The sequence below is a fragment of the Dendrobates tinctorius genome, unplaced genomic scaffold (assembly GCF_039654945.1).
Source record: "Dendrobates tinctorius isolate UK_male_01 unplaced genomic scaffold, ASM3965494v1 ptg000060l, whole genome shotgun sequence".
In the NCBI taxonomy this organism is placed as follows: domain Eukaryota; kingdom Metazoa; phylum Chordata; class Amphibia; order Anura; family Dendrobatidae; genus Dendrobates; species Dendrobates tinctorius.
Window position 1 is genome coordinate 30,728,353 of NW_027361728.1, and position 24,153 is coordinate 30,752,505.

The 24,153-nt window shown below is 39.9% G+C and overlaps 1 protein-coding gene across 9 annotated transcripts in view; it reads right to left on the minus strand.

Moving 5' to 3' along the window:
• NAALADL2 (N-acetylated alpha-linked acidic dipeptidase like 2) overlaps positions 1-24,153 on the minus strand; it is a 1,451,400-nt gene that overhangs the window by 1,301,630 nt on the left and 125,617 nt on the right. The window contains exon 2 of one of the 9 annotated variants that reach the window (XM_073578821.1): positions 3,460-3,586. The exons of the other annotated variants lie outside the window; for them this stretch is intronic. The gene's annotated coding sequence lies outside the window, so the exon portion shown is untranslated. The remainder of the gene's footprint in view (positions 1-3,459; positions 3,587-24,153) is intronic. 9 annotated transcript variants of the gene reach the window in all.

Sequence of the window (24,153 nt, forward strand, 5' to 3'; positions counted from 1 at the left end):
TCAGGTTCTGTTTGAAGGATCCGAGGGTGGTGGATAATCGGACGTGCTGAGGCATGGAATTCCAGAAGATAGGGGATATTCGGGAGAAATCTTGGAGGCGGATGTGTGAGGAACGAATAAGTGTGGAGGAGAGAAGGAGGTCTTGGGAGGATCGAAGATTACGTGAGGGAAGATATTGGGAGATTAGTTCAGAGATATAGAGAGGATAAAGGTTGTGGATGCACTGATCCTTATTAGTTTCTTGATCATATGGTTTATAAGTTAAACTTTTTATCTTTAAGATGTATACTTTATGCTTTCAAACAAATACATTTATTATAATAGCAGGTGGCAAAGGTTTGTTCATTATTTTTCATAGAACATTGATTTTTTTTTTTGCAAATGACATGGATAAAATAATTAGAAATAAAATAGAAAATAATAGGTTTACTTTGATGATCTAGAGTTTTATAGGTCTTGCAATCAGAATGGTGCTGTGATTTACATTTGTATTTTTTATGACAGGAGTTGAATTTTAAAGATAAAAAAAATACATTTGTCTGTTTTATATGATGTTACAGTAGATTTCCATTTTCCACAAAGGAGAAGGCCTTCTATGTACCACATTAAATAATACATATGTTTAGCCATACGTGCTGAGTTTTAGTCTTCCTTCCTTACCTGAACACAAATTATTTCTACTGAATGAGCAAGTAATGCTAATTAACAGTAAGTGGTATAAATGTCATCAGTTTGTCATCTACTTAGTCAACAAAATCTAAACTAAAGACACTTAAAATAAATGTACAAGGGCCTTCAAGGAAACATTACTTTAATAGCTCCTTTTAGGAAAAAATGGTTTCTAAAAAACACCCAGATAAATTACATCAATGAGTCGATGCTTCATTCCAATCATTAATTTTATTAGTTAATGTCAATTATTTATCTTACAGGGCTTGTTCATTTGCTGTGTTTTTGGTCACATTTTTCTTTTCTTACGTGGCTTTTTTATGCATCAGTAAAGAGAATATTTCTGAAATCTTAAGCCCATGTAGCTTGTTTTTTCATTGAAGACTTGAACCATCAAAACATTTTTTTCAAATCTGCAGCATGTCAATTCTTTAATCACTTTTGTAGTGTTTTTCACCCATTTAAATAAATGGGGAAAAACACCTAAAAAACGCATAAAAAATGCACACAAAAGAATGCAAAAGAAAAACATTATATGCATCATTTTCCTAACTAATATTCTGTCTTTTGCTACAAAAAAAATCTGCTGCAAATATTTCAACATGTGCAGGTACACTTACAGTCAAATCTGCAATCTTTCTAATGAGAGTCACAGTATACATTTTGGAAAGGGCAAAATATAGGCTAAGTTTACACTATGAATTTACACCAGTGTAAATATTTCTACACTATATGGCCAAAAGCATTTCACCTACAAAAACTTTTGTGACCTCAAATTCTAATTCCATATACATTAATATATAATTTTTCACCCTCCCACCTAATTTCCAGCACGCAGGCTCAGTCTGGAGCCACACCCACATGTGAGGTATATGGGTAGCCAGACCAGCCCATCACTCATAGCTACCCCCAACTTGGACCCAGGTGCACTAAACAACATCCTAGTGCTTACACACACTAAAGCAAAATACTCGGGGTTGCATCGCAGGGAGCAGCCATCTTTGCAACACATATGGTACCTCCCATTAACTTCACGGCCATTAGCCTCCTTACACAAGTGATATAGTATATGTGGCAACAATCACCTGTATTCTTTTATTTGACTTGTGCGCTAGGATGGCAAGATGGAGGCTTTTCCTTACAGAGAAAAACATCCAAGCGGGTTATATTTTGCCAAAATCTACATAAGAAGACTGACAAAAGTATGTAAGAAAATGTGTTAAGTTGAACTTGGCCATGACATCAAAAGTTAGAACACCATATCAACAGTGAGGCAACATTATGCTTTGAGGCTGTTTTTTGCCAGTCGAAGCAGGGGCTTCAGTCAAGGTGGAGGGAATTTTGAACAATTCCAAATATCTGTCAATTTTTCATTAAAATCTTCAGACCTGTGCCAGAAAGCAGAAGATGAGTCTCATCTTTTATCACAACAATGACAAAAAGCATACCCCTAAATCAACAGAAGAATGGGTTCACAAGAAGATCAAAGCTTTCAGATGGGAAGATATGATAGATTTGGAGTGCTAGTTAAAAGAAGAGTGGGTAATGATTGTCAATTCTAGATGCCTATATTCCCCTAGCCAAAAAGACTGAATTTATTGACAGCATTCAAAAGGTAGTTCAACAAAAATATTAGTTTATGGGTGTACATATTATTGTAACCACATTATTTTATTTATTTCAGTATGTGCACACGTTGCATTTGTCCAGATTGTATTTTCCACCAATGATAAAAACGGTATTCTATAGTCTCTGAAAGACTTCTTAAATGTCATGCAAGTTATTTTTTTCTTTGCAGATTTGGAGAAGTTTAAAATCTGTAGTATGTAAATTCTTAAGTTTTTTTCCATCGTTTTTCACCCATTTTATTCACTGTGGAAAAAAGGTAATAAAGAGGCACTTTTTTGAGCAGAGTCTCTTCCTGCCAAGAAATGTGTATAAATGTGTGCAAAAATACTGTGCACATACCCATAATTTTTGTTTTTCCACCCAAAAAGATCTGAAACATCTGATAACACTTCATCTTGGTATGATTATTTTTACATTACAATATCTGGCATTTTAGAAGATGTAAGCAGACTTGACATGTCCACTGTAGTTCAGGTACAAGCATGGTTCCAAGATGCCACCCTCTCTACTGCCATAATCTGTGCTGTAAGTAAAGGAATGTGGCTCTGGTAGGATTTCAACAGAAGACAATCAAAAACAATGGGATAGGCTTACATGTTATTTGTATTTTCTTTTTTTACAGGAATTAAGGAAAATCCCCTATTATAGTGATTTACAAAGTTTTATAAATTTTACACTCTGGACAAAATTCTGAACATAAAAGAAAGTTTATATACTCAAGTGCTGAATTTAAGGGAAGGACCTTTTCTGTTCCAAAATCACAGGGGCCCACCGCACAATAAAGGCAAGATTCAGCAAGTTTGATATTGATGAATTTGACTGACTCGCATAGAGCCCAGACGTCAATCCCCTCTGAAGACCTTGGCGATGCTGTTATAGGTGTGAATGGACTACTGATTTTACATTAATGCCTATGAATTTCATTAGAGCTCCTGTAGGTGTAATGTGTAGGTGTTAAATACTTTTAAATCATAGAATGCATAATCATACATACACACTCCAACTCTGAAATTGCAACACAAAGAAGGAAAAAAAAAAATCACTGAATTATGGGAATCACAGGATTGATAGACAATGCTGATAAAAAAAATAGAAACTAATTTTTCAAATATCTTGATTTATTCAGCATTGAGCAGGAGTCACACATGCAGAAATACATACGATTTTGTGATGCTATAAGAGACTATTAAACCCTTCATCCTCGTGCGATTTTCCATTTTTTTTGTTTTCGTTTTATTCTCCCCTTTGTCAAAAAGCCATATCATTTTTCTTTTTTTAGTCCACATATCTGTAAGAGGGGATTTAAAGCTGCAGTTATCTGATCGCTTGTACTTTACATAGCACTGTATCAGAATAGGAGAATCACATGATAAGCACTGATGTCTTCAGCAGATCTTCGACTGTCAATGCAACACATGAGCATACTGCAATTATGTCATGTGCATTCATATGGGTGCACAGAATGATGCACCTCCCTACTAGAGTGGGTTAAATGCTGCTGTCAGAGACAGTGTAACAGTCATGAGTGGGGCAGAGCTCCACCCATCTCTGCATAAAGCACATGATGTCAGATTTAAAGTTTAAGTCAGCTACTGTATCATCTACAGGGAAAGATGAGCGCTAGTGTTGCGCCCCTTAGGGTCCAGTCGCCACAGAGATACTGCACTTCAGACAGAGGTGTGGCACCCCACTTGCAGGTAAGGAGGGGACAATACCCGGTACCCACACACTAGCACCCAACACTAGACCTCTTTAGGCCAGGGAGGGACTAGGTAGAGGGTGTGGGTGGAGGAAGTAGATAATGGTAGGACAGCTAGAGACAGAGCTGATAGTTGGTAGTGGAGTGTTGTAATACTAACAGGAGTGACAGTTCAGGAAGGAGAAGTCAGTTTGTGGAAGAAACTGGAAGGAGTGAGGAACCCGTCCCAGGACTGGAGAGGAAAGTGGAGTGAAGAAGGGGTCCTAGGGGCACGAGAAATGAGAAATCCACCCGTGGTGCCCGAATCCACGCTGACCGTAATCGGGTGGAGGGACCAGGTTGCAGTTGGGGACCATGCCCAGACTAGTGGAGATACTGCAAGACTCAGCTAGCAAGCCAGAGACTGAAGTATCTGTATGTGCGACAGCCAAATCCACACACATTCGTAGAAAAGGCAGCCACATAGGATCAATGGGATCCAAGAGGACTTCGCATGACAGGATCTGAGGTTGCTGGCTTGGAACACTGTGTGTGAGGCACAGGGCAGGAGAGGCAGGAGCCAGCACAGGGAGATGACCAGAGAAGGAACATCAGAAGGGGGTTCTAGTAAAGTGTACCCCAAACTACCTGAGAGTTGGATGGACCACCGACCTGGAGGACACAGCACCTCAGCTGGGGATTGTAACTTGAAAGACCGTGACTAAAAGTGTGAAGACTGCACAATGCTGTGTCCTTAGATTTATTTACGGCATCAATCTGCCCTGCACAACAAACATTGCTACCATGTATTATCTTATATCTGGCCCTGGGGCCTAGCTCTACCCATGGAGAGCTGTAATATCTTTGCTGCATCACCAGCCACCCCAGTGGATCTGAATTGCAGAGCCGGCCATCTTCTTTTTGCCGAACACTACGGGTGGCGTCATGTTAAATCCACTTTAAACTTTCCCATCTTTATTCCCCAAAATCATCTTTATTTCCATTGCTCACCCAGAGCCACGGACTGGGTCACCCCTGCCGTGACATCCCCTAAAGAACTGACCAGCCCGGACTGAGTACTCCATGGCCCTAGCAGGCATCGCACTAGGCATGCGAGCCTGCATCAAACTCAAGAGCACAACATATGACGTAAACATATGTCATATGTTATAAAGGGGCTAATGGTTGTATGAGGAATTTTTTGCTACATTAAAAGGCACGCAAATCAACTGAAGGCAATATCAACTGTTGAAAGCGCCTTTTGCAATTGCTGACCAATGATGTCTGAGATGTGCTCGATGTGATACATTACAGGCCATGCCATGCAGACTGCTTATAGTTGCATGAGCAACATGCAGCCTGGCATTGTGTTGTTGAAAATGGCTTTCCAGACACTGGTGAAATGACTTTACTACTTGTTCCATCGCCAAATAAATATATTAGTAAGCTCTTCGTGTTCCTCGAATAAAGAGTAGAACTACTGTATTTTATGTCACCCCCACAATTCTGGGAGTAAGACAAATGTGACAATCTTTTATGAAGGCCATTTTAGAATTTTAAACAAGTGATAATTTAGAATAGCTGCAGAAGCAGTCTTTCCAAGCCAAGATTAATCAAAGACAAAGGGGACTTTGATTCTGGTGTAGTCTAACATAAATCCAAACTGAGAGCACAAATATCAAAGAAAATACTCACTACACTGCTAATTCAGAATTAGCAATATCAGCACAGTTTGTATTCATCCAGTTTTTGAACACTTGAGTCCTCTTCAGTCACAGGTAAGATGTGTGGTTACTATAGTATGTTTTTTCTGAGCATTGGAGACATTTTGCCACATATGTCATTGAAATGCTTTCTACACCTATTAATCAGTTCATAATGAGACACCCCACTGTTCCGCGTACTAGACTTTCCCCTGGCTAATGGTTTTACTCACTTGGTGTTGAGAAATTACAAGCTAGAGAATACTCTTGATTGTCAAATCTGTATGTCTTGTTTGTACTTTTTTTTTTTAATCTAATGGCTACTCTGTCCTTCAATAAAAATTAGTTTTGTAACCACAATACTCTGTTTTTCTACTGATTCATAATAACGACTGCTGAAATCTCATGAGTAGCAATCAAAAGTAAAGTAAAAAATATACCCTTTTATCATAACATAAAGGAATATTTCAGCTTTACGGCTTCAACCACTAGGCCTAACAATAGTAACCACACTCCATAAATGTCTATATATCCAATCTTGTTCTGTATCGTTTCCTGCATTCCTGTCACATAATATGACGAGCACAATATACAGCATGACACTATACAACCTACAATCAATTTAGAAACTAAATCAACAGTTTAAGGGATTCAAGGAGTACAACTCTGCGACAGAGCCATATGGGGGTACAGTATCAAACACAAAAATTGCTTAGTTGATGGATTTAGAACTGACAAAGAACTGCAGATTATTAATTAATATTCAGCATGGTTAACTAAACAACAATCTTTAAAGTAGGCTCTCCATTAAGTATTTAATGATTTTTCATGCTTTTAGCCAGTTATTTGTGCTACCGGCAAAAATTCTACTGACACTAAAGTTACCAACTAATATTAGGCAGTTACTGTTGTGAAGAGAGAAGACCATTCTTTAAATGTTCATATACTTCAAAATTATTTGTAATTTGTTCAGCGAAAATACAGCAAAATAGCAGCCAGTTATAGTCACCAGCTCGCTGAACAATAGAGGGCCAGCAAAAGGTTTAAAAAAACAAATATCATACCGCTCCACTCACACAGCTTCACCATCACTGTTGGGTCCTCCGTACCTTTGTTGTGTCACATATCCAGCTTGATATTCACTTTAGGCCAGGGATACGGGCTGCAATCAAGCCACGAAGTGCATTGCTCATGCTTTAGGGCCTACTTCAGGAAGACCTGACAGAGTGAACACCAGGCCACAGGCCTCAGGGGTCACGGCACATGCGTAGTTACCTTGGTGGCCTGCTCCCAGTTGGATGCCCCAATATAGAGTACTAGGCCACGTATGTGATGAGACAAAGGCACAAGAGGACCAAACAGTGGACCTAGAGCACTCGTACAATAATATAAGTATTTTATTTCTACATCTCACATTTATTATATGCTATGATCTGGAGAGGACCAGAGCATAATAAGGGACACAACACTCACGTAGCATAACTTTTTTGCTAATCAATTTTCAGGGAAATAAAAAAAACAACAAATAGGAGAAGTCTAATTTTGTCTGATCCACTCATCTGTAAATTAAAAGTTTTGTTTTAATATATTGAATTAAAAAAGTGGGATACATGATGCTTTTCTAGGGTGCATTACTGGCACTCAAACTGTACATACGGTATATGGTTATAACAAGTGACACTTACCACCTATTAGATTCAACCACCAGTTAACAAGATGAAATAGGAATTTATCAATGAATAAAATGGAACCCCCCAATCTTCCCTTCATTGCAGTCTTGTGCTGCAGCATGTTAAATTTTGAGAGGGGTTTTGTGTGGTCATCTATAATGCCTTCATTTGGCAATGTCATACCAGTCTTAATACTGGTATTATCGGTTGTGGTGACAGTGTATGGTAGCTGGACCCATGTAGCATTCACTTCAGGTGCCCTACCAGCTTGACGTTAAATTAATGTGGCAATTTCACCAAAGTGTCAAACGAGCCGTTTTTTCAACACCACAATGCCAGGTCACATGTTCCTCCTGCTACTGTGAGCCACCTGCATGGCCTATATATGAAACCTTAGCTTGCAGTATCTCTGAACTTGTATCATAGTCATGTCATAGAGCTCATCTGGGACGTCATTGGTCAGCAATTACAAAGAACGCTGCCATCATCAGATCTTGATGATTTGTGTGTGCATCTCAATTGTATTAAGTGTGGCACAATATTCCTCATACAACCATAAACAACTTCAGTGATAGAAAGAAAGACTTAGAGTGTTTATTTCTGCACGTAGTGCTCATACTCTATATGAATAAAGATGTTTTGAAAAATAGGTTGCCATTTTTTCATCATTTGCATACCAATAAGAAATCTATAATGCAATTTCCATAAATCCAAAACTTTTTCTTCTTGGTTTTACAATATCAAATGTTGAAGAGTGTGTATATATAATACACATAATGCTATATCATAAGGGTTATCAAGTAAACTTGTATTCTAATATTGATTGCAATGAGCACTAACTATAGTTTGCTCGCGCTTAAGAATAAAATAACTAAATAAAACTGTGGGATCACATTATGCACAAGCACCTTCAGGCTACATATGGTGAACAACAGCTAATTAGAGACGATGCGAATAATTAGAGCATTGCATAAACTGAAACAATATGCAATGTGGAATATAGTCTAAAATACATACTTAACATACCATATTCAGCAAACTCATTTGAGATGATCAACTGGCGTTCATATTCTCAAAAAAAAAAAAAGAAAAAAAAAGAATTTTTCCTTATGTAGTATACTGGGGTATTGACTGCATTTAACAAAAAATGATTGCCTAAATTTGTGTTTTAATTCTCCATTTTCAATTTTGCAGTCATGTGTTTTATTAATATATTGGGTCAAATAGCTAGCATTGGAGTCCAGTTGGTTGGCAGTTGCCTTTTATGCAGAGGGAGCCTTATCGTGATTAAATGGACACAGAGTGTGCACCACAGAGTTAAAGGCAATCTGTCAGCAGGTTTTTGCCACATAATCTGAGGACCGCATAAGGTAGAACACAGAATTCAATGATGTGTCACTTATTAAGCTGTGTGTTTGTGCTTACTTACAATGATGGTTTTATCACTAGGACATTATCTTTGCCAGGTCTGAGGTGCAAAAACACTGCTAATCTAACTACACCCCCTCTTAGGAAAAGCACCTCATTATCAATAGACAATGTACATACAGAACCTAATGTGGACTGAGTTAGCTTTCTCAGCTCTGCTGCCTGCCAAATCTAAAACATTTGAGTTTGGGTCATGTCACATGGGTTCAGTGAAACAGTTAAAAAAAAAAGTTTGCTTTGGGTACCAGGAGAGTAACCGAACCTCTGTCACATGAATGGGGGGCCCAAATATCCTTTGTCTGCCATCCTGTCATCTGCATGACACTACGGCAAACACTGCCTCTAATCTGTGGCAAGATCATTACCCACCAGTCAGAGCCATGGCTTCCACAGTATCAGATATGCCCGGAGGTAAAAAGTTTACTTCTGGTCACAGCCATTGGTTGATGGGACTACTACTCACATATAAAACAACTACTACTACTTTACATAAAAACAAACCCCTCCCCTTTGCTTATTTATATGGCTCTTCCTAGACAGATTATAGCCCTGCAAATTAACAGCCTAGTTATAACTCTCCTCCAGCCACAACTCCGTTCTCCACACCATATCATAATTTTCTTTCAACATTTTGGTGCAGCTCATCCCTAGCACAAAGCCTTTAGCAAACAGAAAAGTCAGCCAAGTTCTCCAGAAACCCCTCCCTAATCTCCTGCTGCCTCTCTGGTGTAGCACATGGTGCAAGCAATATTTAAAAAAATGCTGCCTTCAAGGTCCTTGTGTAAGCTTACAGCCTAAGGCCTCTTTCACACTTCCGTTTTTGACCATCAGTCAAAATCCGCCAGTTTTTGAAAAAAAACGGATCCACCATTTTTTTGGCGGATCCGTTTTTTTCCCCATTGAGTTGCATTACCGGCGCATCTTGACGGATGGCCATACATTGGATCCGTTTTTTTGCGGATCCGCCAAAATGTTTGTGTCCGCCGGCATGCCTGGACGGACCCTGCAAACTTTTTTTGGGTGTAGGATCCGCATTTTACAGTGCACATGCCCGAAGAAAGGAAGTCAGCCGGGGATTTAACCCTGAAATCCTTTCTGGCGGTGGAAAAAATTCTCTCTCTCTCCTCTTCCCGGACTGCGGTTCCTTTAAACTTCTGCATTCAACGGATCCGTCAAAAAAACGGTCCGGTGACATCCGTTTGCATCAGTTACAAACGGATCCGCTTTCCACCATTTTGGCGGATTTTAACTGACAAGAAAAAACGGAAATGTGAAAGAAGCCTAAGGGATCATACTCACTTGCGAGAGACTCACACAATTCATTAAAATAATGCATAAAATAATTCAATAAAGGGAAAACAAAAAAGACCATATCTGCAAAGTTTGGAGTTTTTTTTCACCCTTAAAAAAAAGAACTTATAAATGTTTGGTGTCAATGAACTCGTAATGACGTGGAGAATCATAATGGCAGGTCAGTTTTACAATTTAGGTGAATCCAGTAAAAAAGTCAAACAAAAAACAAGTGTGGGATTGCGCTTTTTTTTGCAATTTCACCGAACTTGAAATATTTTTCCTGCTTTCTAGACGACAACATGGTAAAACCAATGGTGTCGTTCAAAAGTACAACTTGTCCCACAGAAAACAAGGAAAGGATGGTCTATTCTTTTCTCCCCATTGTGTCTTGCTGCCTGCTTAGGATTAAACTTCATACAAGGAAGTAAGCACACACTCCCATCCGTCGATGGAATATAAAAAACGTTTGCACCCATGGTTAGATCATGGCCTTTATAAAACATATTAAAAAAATTGAAAAATGCAACCAAAATGTGTGAGACCATCCTCGTGGACTTAAAAATCATGACCTATTATATTTGAATGAGTAGGGATCCTAAATATTAAAATATAAATTAAGTGTTAAAGCAGCTTTAGCTAAATACCAATGGAATAATGAAATCTTCAGGATATGCAATGGCAAAAAGGTATGCTGACTAAGCCTTCAGGAAGCTGGTAACATATTTCACTATAGATAATGTGGACATAAAATATTTAATTATCTGCTTTCAAGCTATCCTCATTTTCGCATTTCCTTCATAATTTAATTACATGAATTAAATATAAAAAGTAGTAAAATGCAGAAGCATATTAATACTATTTTAAATAAATATCTCTAATTATGGCTAAGTTATATGATGCTCTTTGTTGTTTTTGCTCAGCGCAGGCTCATAAAATCTACCCTCCGCTGTCTTGACTTATGTACTGGCAGTTTACAGATGTTTTACTCACCTAATTTGTTCTTCTATTCAAAAATAAAACATAGTTTCCCTGGAAACGGCCACATTACATGATAGTTGAGTTATCTCTCCGCTGCAGAATGTTTTCTTAACTAAGAACAAAACCCACACACATTGATGTAGCACACAGTGGTCTACAATTTATCATGATTTCAGGAAATATACCGTGGCTTCTCTGTATTGAACATTAATCAAATTGTGGTAAAATGATTAGGAAACATAAATTATAATATATATATTGTATATAAACATATTGTATGTATGTGCAGTATATATTTATACACACATACAAACATACGTTTGCTATTATGTTGCAAAAGAATGAAGAGTTAAATTAATCGTAACATTTCTTCTACATTTTTAGCCTTCATATTAATCTGTCTATTTTGGTTTCATTATGCCCTGCAGTTCCAATTTTGTATAAACAATCCTGTAAACCAGAACACAATGGGGTGGGGTAGGTACATCCAAGGTTGTGTCCCCACATTTGAGGCGTCTCTGGTGCTAAGCCCACATCTTTCCCTGCACAAGACAGCTGATCTGTTAAGTTGTCACGCGTCTCAAACAGCCATGGGTAAATCTGTGATCCACCCATGGCTATTAACAATCTCTGACAGCAGTATTTAACTTGCACAAGCTGGAAGTATGTTTTAAGACACGCCCTTGTCAGGTGATCTCTGGGCGCCAATAGGGTTTTATGATAGCCGGGGGTCTGTAGAAGACCCCCGTGCCATTCATTATAAATCTATCAACGTCAGCCTGAGCTATTTAATGTGGTTATAACTATGAACACGTCAATGGATCCCATGGATTCGGGAGAGCTTTTTCTCGTGACACATTGTACTTAATGATATTGGCAACAATTGTTCAATAGGACTTCCATTTATTTGTGAAAATCTGGGAAATTTGGCAAAACTGTAATTTTTATGCCCTTAAAGCAGAGAGTTGTGTCATAAAATAGCAAATATATAACATTTCCCAAATGCACACTTTACATCAGCACAATTTTTTAAAAATGTTTAGATTAAAAGTTGACCAGGGATTTCTCATTTTTCCAGCAAAATTTACAATTCCATTTGAAGTGACTTTGAGGGGCTTATATAACAGAAAATACACAAAGGTATAGGACTCAGAAGGGAAGCTATTTTTATGTTTGGCTGCTGTCAAACACTAAAAAATAATTTTTATTGCAAAAACGTAACCATGTTCACTGAAAGGGTTAATTACTGAGAATGTTTAATAGGTCGGGTTATGCCGGACACTGCAATACCAAATGTGAGCACTTTTTTTTTTAAACAAATAAATGTATTTATTGGAATAATATTTTATTTTTTTTTTATTACATAGTGATTGGATAGTCCACTCCAAAATAGACATGCATTCCATGAAGAGGAGGGACCATGCATTAAATTGAACGGGCAATTAACCAGAAATGACGTCTTTGCAGTCCATCTTGACTTGCTTGCCTTCCAAAAGGAGTACACGCCGTTCAATTCCAGGGACCACATGTTTCATCACACGCTACACCCACTGGTGAGTGATTTATAACTAAGTAGGTCGCACCTGGACCATCATGGAGCATGTAACTTAGCTGTTTCAATATTGGACAATTTACTTTGTTAATCACCTGCTTTTTGACAGGATATAATCCCTGCCCCCTAACTGTGCCACTGCTTTATTCAGAGATAGCAGAGGCAAGGATAGCTCTTATGACTAGCATATTAGTATAAACTCTTACTGCACTATGTGTTTATGTACCCTGATGACTCCTCAGGAAGAAACAAGTCGCGTCACATGAGAGAAATAAAGGGAATCTGTCACCGGAAGTTGGCAGCCTATGTAAATGGGCGGTCCGATGGGCGGTGTTTCTTCTTTTATTCTCCACCCCATCCGTGGCCCCCGTCCGTGATCTTTTTCAGAATTCTAGTAGTTCTACTTCATAGATCACACATACGCAAAGCAATTTTGCGAAATACTTCCGGGACATAGTGTACCGGCGCATGCGCAGTAATGATTTTCGGCTTTGCCCGAAGTAGGGCAAAGCATACTGCGCATGCGTGAAGCAAGATTGCTTTGCGCACACACGAACTATGGATTAGAACTACTAGAATTGCGAAAAATATCACGGACGGGGGCCACGGATGGGGTGGAGAAAAAAAGAAGAAACACTGCCCATCAGTCCAGACACAGGCCATTTACATAGGCCGTTAACTTCCGGTGACAGATTCCCTTTAAAGGGAGAGTGCAGGGCCAACTGTAAAAGGAATTAGCTGTGGACTGCCTTTGTTAGGGCAGAAGCTAAGGCATATCAGACTAGTGCAGACCATACAGGGATTTTTAAGGGCACAACATCTGCAAAATAATAGTTAAGATATCCACAATGCCAAACCACCAACAATCCAATATCAATGGCTGAGGATGTTCCATTTATCTTATATTTAAACATTCTAAACCCACCATTGTGGTCACTATAAGCATGTTTATTTGAATCACTAGATCAATTTAGTTTATTGACAAGCGTGCATACAGTGCATTGCAATTAGGACTCATTTTATAGCAATACAAACCAGGATCAATTTCTGACATTGTTCTCAATATTACAAATGATCTATGGGTGTTAAATTGGTACTCTTCTTTTATCCATGAAAGCAATCATCAGACAATGAGATGAGTAACCACCACCTGCTGACAGTTTGATCATTACTGAAACCACCCAGTGAAAAAGCACTCCACCCATCTTCATTTATATTAATTTCTTATGAAGAAATTTATGTACTATTCTTCTATTTGTGCTTTACAGTACTAAGCGTATTATTGTGTTTTAACTGTATCTGTCACGACTCAGCTGTCAGGTGACCAGGGACCAGGGGCTCCTTCCCTGTCCCTACCACTAGGGGGCACCCAACTCCCTGGGATACTTCTGAAGGTGAAGATGCCAGCACTGTCACCCATGCCTTATCTCCTGAGTTAGCCCTCCGTCGGTTCTTTTATTTCCTTCACCCTGGAAATAGAAGCACTACTGTGCACCACAGTACACCATTCCGATGAACAAGGCAACACAAACAAAAGGTAAACTGAAAATACCAAGTATACAAATATTCACTCACATATAACAGAGGAATGTACCGGGGAGTGGAAGACGGGGGGAAACCAAAGTAAGAGAAGGAAAAGGAATTATCACACTTCCAAACAACGCAATAGTCACAGATAACTCCTCATATAAGCACTAGAGAATATTTCAATGTTCGGTCCAGATTACATTCACCTATTTGTCGAATATTCAAACGCCATTCACCTCAATGGGAGTCAAAAACAAATGCATGCACAACACCTTAGAACAGTCCCAAATGCTGCCAAAACACATCAAATGAGGGACAGACACCAGTAAAGTGGTCCCATTTCACCCACAGTACAAATTGCAGCATGGAACTGCAACAAACAGCAAGGAATGAGGCATCACAGTCTGGGACAGCATTTACAGCTTTCTATTGAATGTCACAATAAGATGAGGTGCGTGAGGGATCGGTGCAGGCCCCCTTTGCTGGGAGCCCTGATACCACATACAACACTTCTACCTGCTTTCATGCTGAGCCACACTCAGGTGACACAAATATCAGTTTTGTTGACTACCATAGTCAGAAAAATGTAAGGATAGGAACACGGGTAGTTGAGTCCAAGGAGGTGGAGGTCCGACGGTCTCTGAGGCCTACTGCTACAGGCAACATGCATGAAAGAGACCCAACCAGGAGTGTTCACATTTACAAAAATGATTGGAGGACACCAAAGTGGCATCAATTTCACCACAGTAGAAATAGTATAAAAGGGACTGACAGGTATTTCACTACACCCAATCCAGAAGATGGACACCCAACCAGGAGCATTCACATTTCAAGAAATGAGGAACTGACATCAAAGTGGAATAACTGTCACAAGAATAGAAATCGTATAATTGGGACAGACACGTCTTCCACTACAGCTAACCCAGCAGCATGTAGACCAACCATGACTTTTAACATTTCCACAAATTTGTGATACCAGCAGCAGCCATAGAGGCAGCCACACTAAATCACAGAGTGCAGTTATGTGAGATTAATGCATCACACTAAAAATTGCAATATCACCTAGTCTGTACAGTCTGACTAAGGTGCAAAAGTCCGTGGAGATCCATGACTGTTTCGTCTTAATGAAAGTTAGGCGGTCTACACTTTTAGGAGACAGTCAGATGCACTTCTCTGTCAGTACACCACAAGCAGCACTGAAGACTCGTTCTGAAAGAACGCTGACTGCCAGGAAAGATAAAACCTCCATGGCCTGTGAGGCGAGCTCAGGCCACTCATCCATTTGGGAAGACCAAAATGTGAAGGGGTCCAAACCCTCCCTGATGGTATTGATATTTAGTTCTAGATACTCCTGTACCATCCTCTCCATTCATTCACCACGCGTAAGACTTGGACTCTGTTATGCTGGTGCACGAGTTGGTCTAAAAAAAGTGTCAAAGGACTCAAAGAAATTGCTTCTTCCACTTCCACCACTGCTGCAGCTAATGTTTTGGCATTGATGAATTGACGGGCCGGAGGTTGGAAGTCTACAGTTTTGATGTGAATTGTGTGCTTCACTACTGTCTTGCGTAAAAGCTCTCAAGGTTGTATAAAAGTGTGTTTCAATAGTCCAGCATTCACAGGTCCCTTTCTAGGGCAGGAATCATCTGGCAAAATTTGGTTTTATAAGGTGGATTTATAAGGTGGATTTACTTAAGTGGCAACCCAGCCAGCCAGCCAACCCAGTCAGCATTATTCCTAATCATAAATATACGTGGATCATGTGCAGCAAGAATGCACTCATATGTCAGGCCCTACCATGAGGTCCAAGCCCATGCTGTGTTGGTGGCTGGGTAACAATGAGGCTCATTTCCTCCATCCCCTCCCTCCAACCATGAACAACAGAGAGGGGAGGATTATACTCTTCATCCGACAGTTGCTCGGCCATCACCTCTTCCTCCTTCATTTGTTCCTCGGATCTTGCACCTTCAATAACAGTTTGTCTATTATCACGAGCCCCCCTTGATTGCAGTAATCCACCCTCCCTTGGCACCCCACCTGTGTGACGGCAGTCTTGAACTTCAAGACAATGTTATCCCTTCCGCAGCCTCCTCTGCTTCCTCCTCTACTTCTGTGACTACCATCTCCTCCCACAGGCTATTCAATGTCTGCTCCAGCATATAGATGACCGGAATAGTGATGCCAATGACATTGCCGTCAGCGCTAACCATCTTAGTAGCCATTTTGAAACCGTGCAGAAGGGTGCAGAGGTCCTTAATCTGTGCCCACTCTGTAAACGTGATATACACCACGTCCGTACTACGCTGGCCCAGGCTATATGACGTGACATACTTTGTCAGGGCTCGTTGCTGCCGCCACAGTCCCTGCACCATGTGCAGAATGGAATTCCACTGTGTCATTACATCACATATCAACCTGTTAACTGGCATGGACAAAGACCTCTGTGTTGATTCAAGTCAATGACCAGAGGGGTGCGAACGTCGGGAAAGAGCACACATCTTATGTGCTTTCTGGAGAAGCTCACCCAGGCCAGGGTAATGGTGGAGAAAATGCTGTACCATCAAATTGAGGATGTGAGCCATGCAGGGCACATGTTTGAGCTTGCCTCACCATAATGCCACCACCAGGTTCACTCCATTATTGGACATGACCTTCCCTGGATGCAGGTTCAGTGTAGACAGCCATTGATCGAATTCAGCCTGGAGAGCTGCCCATAACTCTTCAGCTGTATAACTGCGATCTCTAAGGCATATCAATTTTCAGACTGCCTAATTGCGGTGAGCCTTCGCTGTGTAGTACGAAGGTGGTGGGGATTCGCTCCACACTGTTGGAACGCATCTTATTAAGGCAGAGGTTGATGATGCAGGTGGAGGCCCTAGAGGAGATATAGGAGGTAGAAGCAGTGGAAGTGTTAAATGTAGGGGTTATTCCTGCAAGCCTTGGGGATTTCAAGACTTGTGGAGCAGCACCTGTCCCCACAGCCACCAGAGTCACCCAGTGCCCAGTCAGCAAGATGTAATGACCTTGGCCATGCTTACCCATCCAAGTCTCTGTGGTGAAATGCACCCTGGCAGAAAGAGATTTTGTCAAGGAATGGGTGATGTCTGCGACATGCTGGTGTAGTACAGGTACAGCTTTCTTAGAAAAGTAATGGTGACTGAGTAATTGGTACAGGGGGACTGCGACGGCCATCAGCTTTTGGAAACAGTCTGTATCTACCAGAATTTCTGTGGCCAACAGATTGGAGATTGTGGAATTCAACTTCTTAGCTTTGTCATGCATAGGAGGAAACAGTCTTTTATGTGACCACAACTACAGAACCGTGAGCTGGCTTCAGTGTTGTGAGAGGAAGGAGTACAGTGAACTGGACAAACTGCTGGACCGTGAGAGAGGTGAAGGCAGAGAAGTTACTGTGGATTGAGAAACTTGTGGTGATTTTGTTCTCTTAGATTGGTCAAAAACAGCAGGCGTGTTCGCTTCCGTTACAGCTGAAGACGGCCTCTCAGTCAGCGTGAAAAGAGCGGGTAAAGAACCTGAGGTTCTGCGGTTGAAGACCTGCGTCTTAATAGCTGGCACGGTAATAGAGGAGAAAGAAGCAGCAGATGTGATTGATGGGGTGGCTGATGGTTGTTGAGTTCTACTGGTCTGCTTTTTTGTGCAGTGGGATTCCCACAGTAAAGCATGTGAAGGTTCATACATGTAGGAATCAAATTATTGCACTTTTGACCTCGATTTAGTTTTTTTTCATCCCTTGCAGTGTAAAACAAGGCCCAGGCTAGGCAACCCTTGCCACCCATGCGAGCTGCAGACACACGGACACTGCTGGTCAGAGGCACAGTTGTGGCTGAGGATGCATCACTTGTCGTGGCTGCATCACTACATGTCTGCGATGGATGGCGCAACGTAACCTCATAGTCTTCCTCCTCAGAAGATCTACTCAGCAGTGTGCCTTTATTTTCACACCAACTGGGATCTAACACCTCATCATCCTCTTTATCACATTCCTTGCCATTGGTGTCACTCTCCTCCTCTTCTTGCCCTGACAGCACTGTACAGTCCACGTAAGCCTCAGATATCCGAGTCTCATCAGGATCACCTCTCCCTATGGGTTAATGTCTGACTAAGAGGGTCAGGATGCTGTTCGGACTGTATTTCTTCTTGTCCCGGATCAAATTTTGGGCATTGTTGCAGATTTCCTCCTCTTGACTCTGCAAAGCTATGGAGTACAATTCTGATGAACATGGCATAGAATGTGTGAACAGCTCTTCAGACTCACTGATCTGTGGTTCCGTACAGTCAGCTGAATGGTTGGATAGTTGGGACGTGGGGGGAAGCAAGGAGAATTTTGGTACCACATCTGTGGACTGTACTAGTTGTGATGGGGAGGTGGAGGAAGAGAAGAAGAGGCCACTTGAAGCTGCACTTGCCATCCACTCGAGTACATGGTCTTTCTGGGCATCATCGACAAGGCGTACCGCTGTGCGTCTGCCAAAGAAAGGTAGTGGTGTAGCCTGTCCAGTATCATAAGTTGTCAGTTGTCTTTGCTTAAGACATGACGGAGCGTTACTAGTGCTTTCACAAACATTACCACCTACCCCATGTACACCGTGAACACCAAGCCTAATTCGCCTTCCACCATGGCCTCGCTTTTCCCCAGTCACATTGCTCAGATAGTGTGGTAGGAGCACAGTATTAGCAACCAAAAATTAGATTTTAAACTCTGCGCCACCTCTGCAAACAGATGAATTTCAGCAACAGTATATTCCAAGTTAAAATATGGCATGCTGTATCATGTTAGCCACAGAAAAAAAAAATAATTGTTTGAGTGTGGATGAGGCCTGTATGACAAAGAAGTTATGCTACAAACAATTTTAAAGTCAGGTCCCTTACTGTATGACAATAACAACAGATGACTTTTTTGTGACCTCTGGATCAGGCCTCTACAGTTTAATTTCAAGCCAACCAAATGACAAAGTGTGATACGGCAGGTTGTCTAACTTTTTTCAACTGAAATATTATATATTTTTAATGCGTCTTAGGTCTGCAGACAGTTTTATTCAAGCAAAAAAGGAAGCACACTGTAGCACCATAACATGCAAACATGAAATATGAAAAATATATTGCATCACTGCACTAGAAGTATGAAAAATTGAGAAAGTTTAGCGCATAAAATGGCCAGTTTATGTGTACCTGGAAGCCACGGTAAGGCATTTCTCATTTTCCAGGACCCTAACCTAATGCCAATCCTCACTTAGACTAAATCTTCATCTGAATGGAAACCTTTGTAAATCCTCTCCTTAGACTGAAATCTATATCTCTGTGGAGGGGTGGTGGCCCTGCTTTGATTAAAAACGCCTGCGGCTAACAGGTGGAGTGCTCAGTCAGAAGGTTAATGAATACAAATTTCAAAAAACTGACCATCACGTCCAAGCATAAACATAGTGTGAACAGGTGCTTAATCTAGAGTCTAAGTGAGGATTGACATTAGGTTAGGGTCCTGGAAAACGAGAAATGCCTTACCGAGGCTTCCAGGTACACATAAACTGGCCATTTTATGCTCTAAACTTTCTCAATTTTTCATACTTCTAGTGCAGTGATGCAATTCATTATTCATATTTCATGTTTGCATGTTATGGTGCTACAGTGTGCTTCCTTTTTTGTTTGAATGTATATGAGTTGGTGATTCTAGGTTAAGCAACTTTTCACACTAGGTTTATGCTTGGATGTGACGGTCAGTTTTTTATTAAATTTGCAGACAGTTTTATATCACTCCAGCACTAAATTACAAGGTGGTATACAGCAGGCTGTTTAATATTTTTTCACTAGCTACATGTGAATTAGAATGCTATACTCATGCATGGATTACAATAGAAGCAGTGCACAACACGTGCCCTGCTGGCTTTCTTTGTGGACCTCAGTATGTCCAAAAAATAAAAAAAAAGTGCTGGAAGGTAAATTTAACAGCCACACTGGACACTGGCTACCTACAATATCTGACTGATATACAACCACCTATCCAAGTAGCTGAAATGTGTATACAGCAGGCTTTTTCACATTTAGCTAGGAAAAAATATTATTTAGAATGCTGCACTTGTGCATGGAGCACTCACCTTGTCGACGGTGGGATGGCTTTTATGCCATTTTTGATCAAAAACAGTATTACTAAGAAGTCTTGTTTAGATGCATTTTTGCTTTTTACTTTACTTATTTAGTTACAGCAGGTTTTTGCTCATTTTGTTTCTTGCACGTTTTGTATGTTTTATGGCCGATGTTAACATGCGTTTACGTGCTGCATGTATAACAATTCAAACCAAGCTCAATTTTTGTGTTTTTTATGTGCTCTGCTGGCTTTGTCTGTTGACCTCAGTAATGCCCCCCCCCCAAAAAAAAAAAAAAAATTCAGAAGGTAAATTTTACAGCCACACTGGACACTATATAGCTGCACTATCTGACAGATTTACAACCACCTAACTTACTAGCTAAAATCTTGCTATTAACAGTGGCAGCATCAGGAGCAGCCTCTCCATGCCGTTACAGTGTCAAAATGGCGTTAAAACAAGATGTCTGATATTTATATGGAGACGGACGTGATTTCAGCAGCCAATGACACAAGCCGTAGTGTCAGGACATTGTGGGTGTTTCCTGCACCCTGATTGGCTAGACGCAATGTGAACACAAAGTAAGGGAAAAAAATGACTGCTGTGCTTACAAGAACACCGCACCTCTGAGCTCTGCAAACCCCCTCTCCTCATCAAACAAGTGCAAAACGCTCATGATACACCACCATTCTCGTTGCTTAAGTGCTGAAAATACTTTTGCGACAAAGTAAATATTTTCCTGCACTTTTACCGAATGTTACTGATTTTATTAAATTTTGCTCACATTTCCGATCATGAATCCAAATGTGTGATAATCGTGCTGAATTTATGTTTGGCAATTGTTCTCCGAAAAAATTCGCTCAACACTACTCTGCACCCACATTGCTGGTGCGGTTCTTGTTCTTTTTTCATAATAGATAGCCGATCAGTTTATAGAAGACAATAGCTATTTGAATGGAGAGGAAATACATATATTTATAAGGAAAAAAAAAGCCATATACTGTGTGGCAAGTTACCGACTGTACATGTAAGCTTCTGAGTGATGACTTCCATACCACTTTGACAAAGCCCTCAATTTGTTGCTTTCTTATTGTTCTTGAAATCAAAGCTGTAGGTGATTGATGGTTTCTCTTTTCCTTGACATTTTTAATACACTGACAGGTTTGAACTTTCCTCCTGCTATATTTGCCTTTGCTTTGTTCTGTGCTCTTATTTTGTTCTTGAGCTCAAAAATCTATTTTATTCATATTTTAATATCTTTAGGAATGCTACCTTTTGCCAACAAATCATTCATGCTACAAAATGCTTAAACATAAATGTTTCTTGAGTTGCTTTTTCATTTTATGACAAACAAACATTTACTCTGAAGAAAGACATGTTCTATACATTGCTAATAAATTCAGATGAATAATCACTCCTTAACAACCAGAGGTAATTTTGGTTTTGCATTTTCGTTTTTTGCTCTCCTTCCCAGAGCCATAACTTTTTATTTTTTGGTCAAAATGGCCATGTGAGGGCTTGTTTTTTGTGGGACAAGTTGTACTTTTGAACAGCACCATTAGTTTTACGGTGTCATGTACTCAAAAATGGGAAAAAAATTCCAAGTGCAGTAAAATTGAAAAATAATAGCGCAATCCCACAATTGTTTTTGTTTTGCTTTTTTACCATGTTCACTAAATGCTAAAACTGACCAGCAATTCTGATTCTCCAGGTCATTACAAGTTCATAGACACCTAAGTGATCTTGGTTTTTTTTTTATTTATGTGGTGGAAAAAAATTCCAAAGTTAGTTTAAAAAAACATTGTGTCATTTTCCAATACCCGTAGCATCTCAATTTTTCATGATCTCGGGTTGGGTGAGGACTTATTTTTTGCATGTCAAGCTGTTTTTAACAATGCTATTTTTGTACAGATATGATCTTTTTATCGTCCATTATTGCATGTTAATACAATGTTGCGGGGACCAACAAAAAATAATTCTGGCGCTTTGAATTTTTTTTCTTGTTACGCCGTTTACTGATCGGGTTAATTTTTTTTTATATTGATAGATTGGGCGATTCTGAATGCGGCGATACCAAATATGTGCATGTTTGATTTTTTTATTGTTTTATTTTGAATGGGGCAAAGGGGGTCGATTTGAATTTTTAAATTTTTTGTACTTTAATATTTTTTAAAACTTTTTTTTTTTTTACTTTTTGCATGCTTCAATAATCTCCATTGGAGACTAGAAGCTGTAGTTGTACAATCGGCTGTGCTGCATAACAGCGATGAATAGATCGCCTGTATGTAGCAGAATTGCTGACTTGCTATGAGTACCGATCACCAGGTGGCGCTCATAGCAATCTGGCAATGACAACCATAGAGGTCTGCTGGAGACCTCCTGCTGTCATGCCAACCCATCGGTGACAAACAATCACATGACGCGAGTCACCAATGGGCAGGTTTTGCTTGCCGGAAGCGTGTTAAATGCCACTGGCAGAGTTTGAGAGTGGCATTTAATGTGTCAATAGCCTTGGGTGGATTGCGATTCCTCCCGAGGCGGTTCCGGGCACATGTCAGCTGTTCAAAACAGCTGACATGTATTGGGAAAGATGTGGGCTTACCTCCAGAGCCCACATCAAAGGGAGGTAGTCCGACATCAGCGTACTATTACATCTGATGTCTGGACGGGTTTAATATACAGTAATTGTTCTTTGTAGTTTCATGCAGTGGCTTGCAAAGTTATTCACCCCCACCCTTGGCATTTTTCATGTTTTGCCATCTCACCACCAGGAATTTCACAGATTTATCTGAAGGTTTACATTAGTTCATGAAAAGAACATGCCTACAACTGTAAATATTTGGTATTATTTTAATGGTGAAGCAACCAGCAAATTGGACAAAATAACTGAAAACTTTAGCGTGCATAACTATTCACCCTCGTAAAGTCAGGACTTTGCAGAGCCTTGTTTTTAAGCAATTTCAGCTGCAAATTGGTTTTTTAATATGTCTCTATAAGCTTTCCACATCTAACCACTGGGCATTTTGACCATTCGACAAGGCAAAACTGCTTTAGCTACTTCAAGTTAGGTGGTTTCCTATGGTGTACAGCAATCTTCAATTCTGACCACGGATTCTCAAATTTAGTAAGGTCTATGCTTTGACTAGGCCATTCTAAAACTTTTACATGTTTTCACTTAAATCATTCGAGGGTTGCTTTGGCAGTATGCTATTGGTCATTATCTTGTTGGAAGTTGAACCTCTGTCCCAGTCTCAAATCACTGACAGACTGAAACAGGTTTTGTTCAAACATTGTAGTCCAGTACAGCAATAGCCATCAGACATGAATAAATACTAACTAGAAACTTTTAAAACAATATTTTATTAATAATATAAAAAAGAAAATTAAAAAGCCAGGGCAAACAGGCCTCCAGAGATAGGGATAGGGGGGAACACAGCAAATTCAATTAAATGACAGCAGTGAAGCACATGAAAAGTTATACTATGTAGTTTATCATACTGAAGAAAAGGGGAGTACATGGTTATAGTCAATAAAGAGCAAGTGCAATCATTTAGACAACCGTCCTCAGATTAAACATTCTCAATGGAATAGAAGTAAGGTGAGGAGAAGACCAGGACACTAGAAAAATGAGGTACTAGTCATAGTGGTCCTTATAACCCATAACAGAAATATCTTGAGTCTCCAACATTTCCCCTTAAAGCTCATACCCATCTACGAGAGAAAAAAGGTCCGATTTCCGTACCAAAAAAACAGACGAGTGTCATGCGAGTGTAATACGATTTCCGTGTGATTTTTCCGTCGTACATCCATATGACATGTGTATGCAATCCATATGCAATGCGATTTTACCATGAGGTTTAACATACAGTTCTCTCTATGTAAAAACTCATGTTAAAATAGCATTGTAAAACACAACTATACACACAGT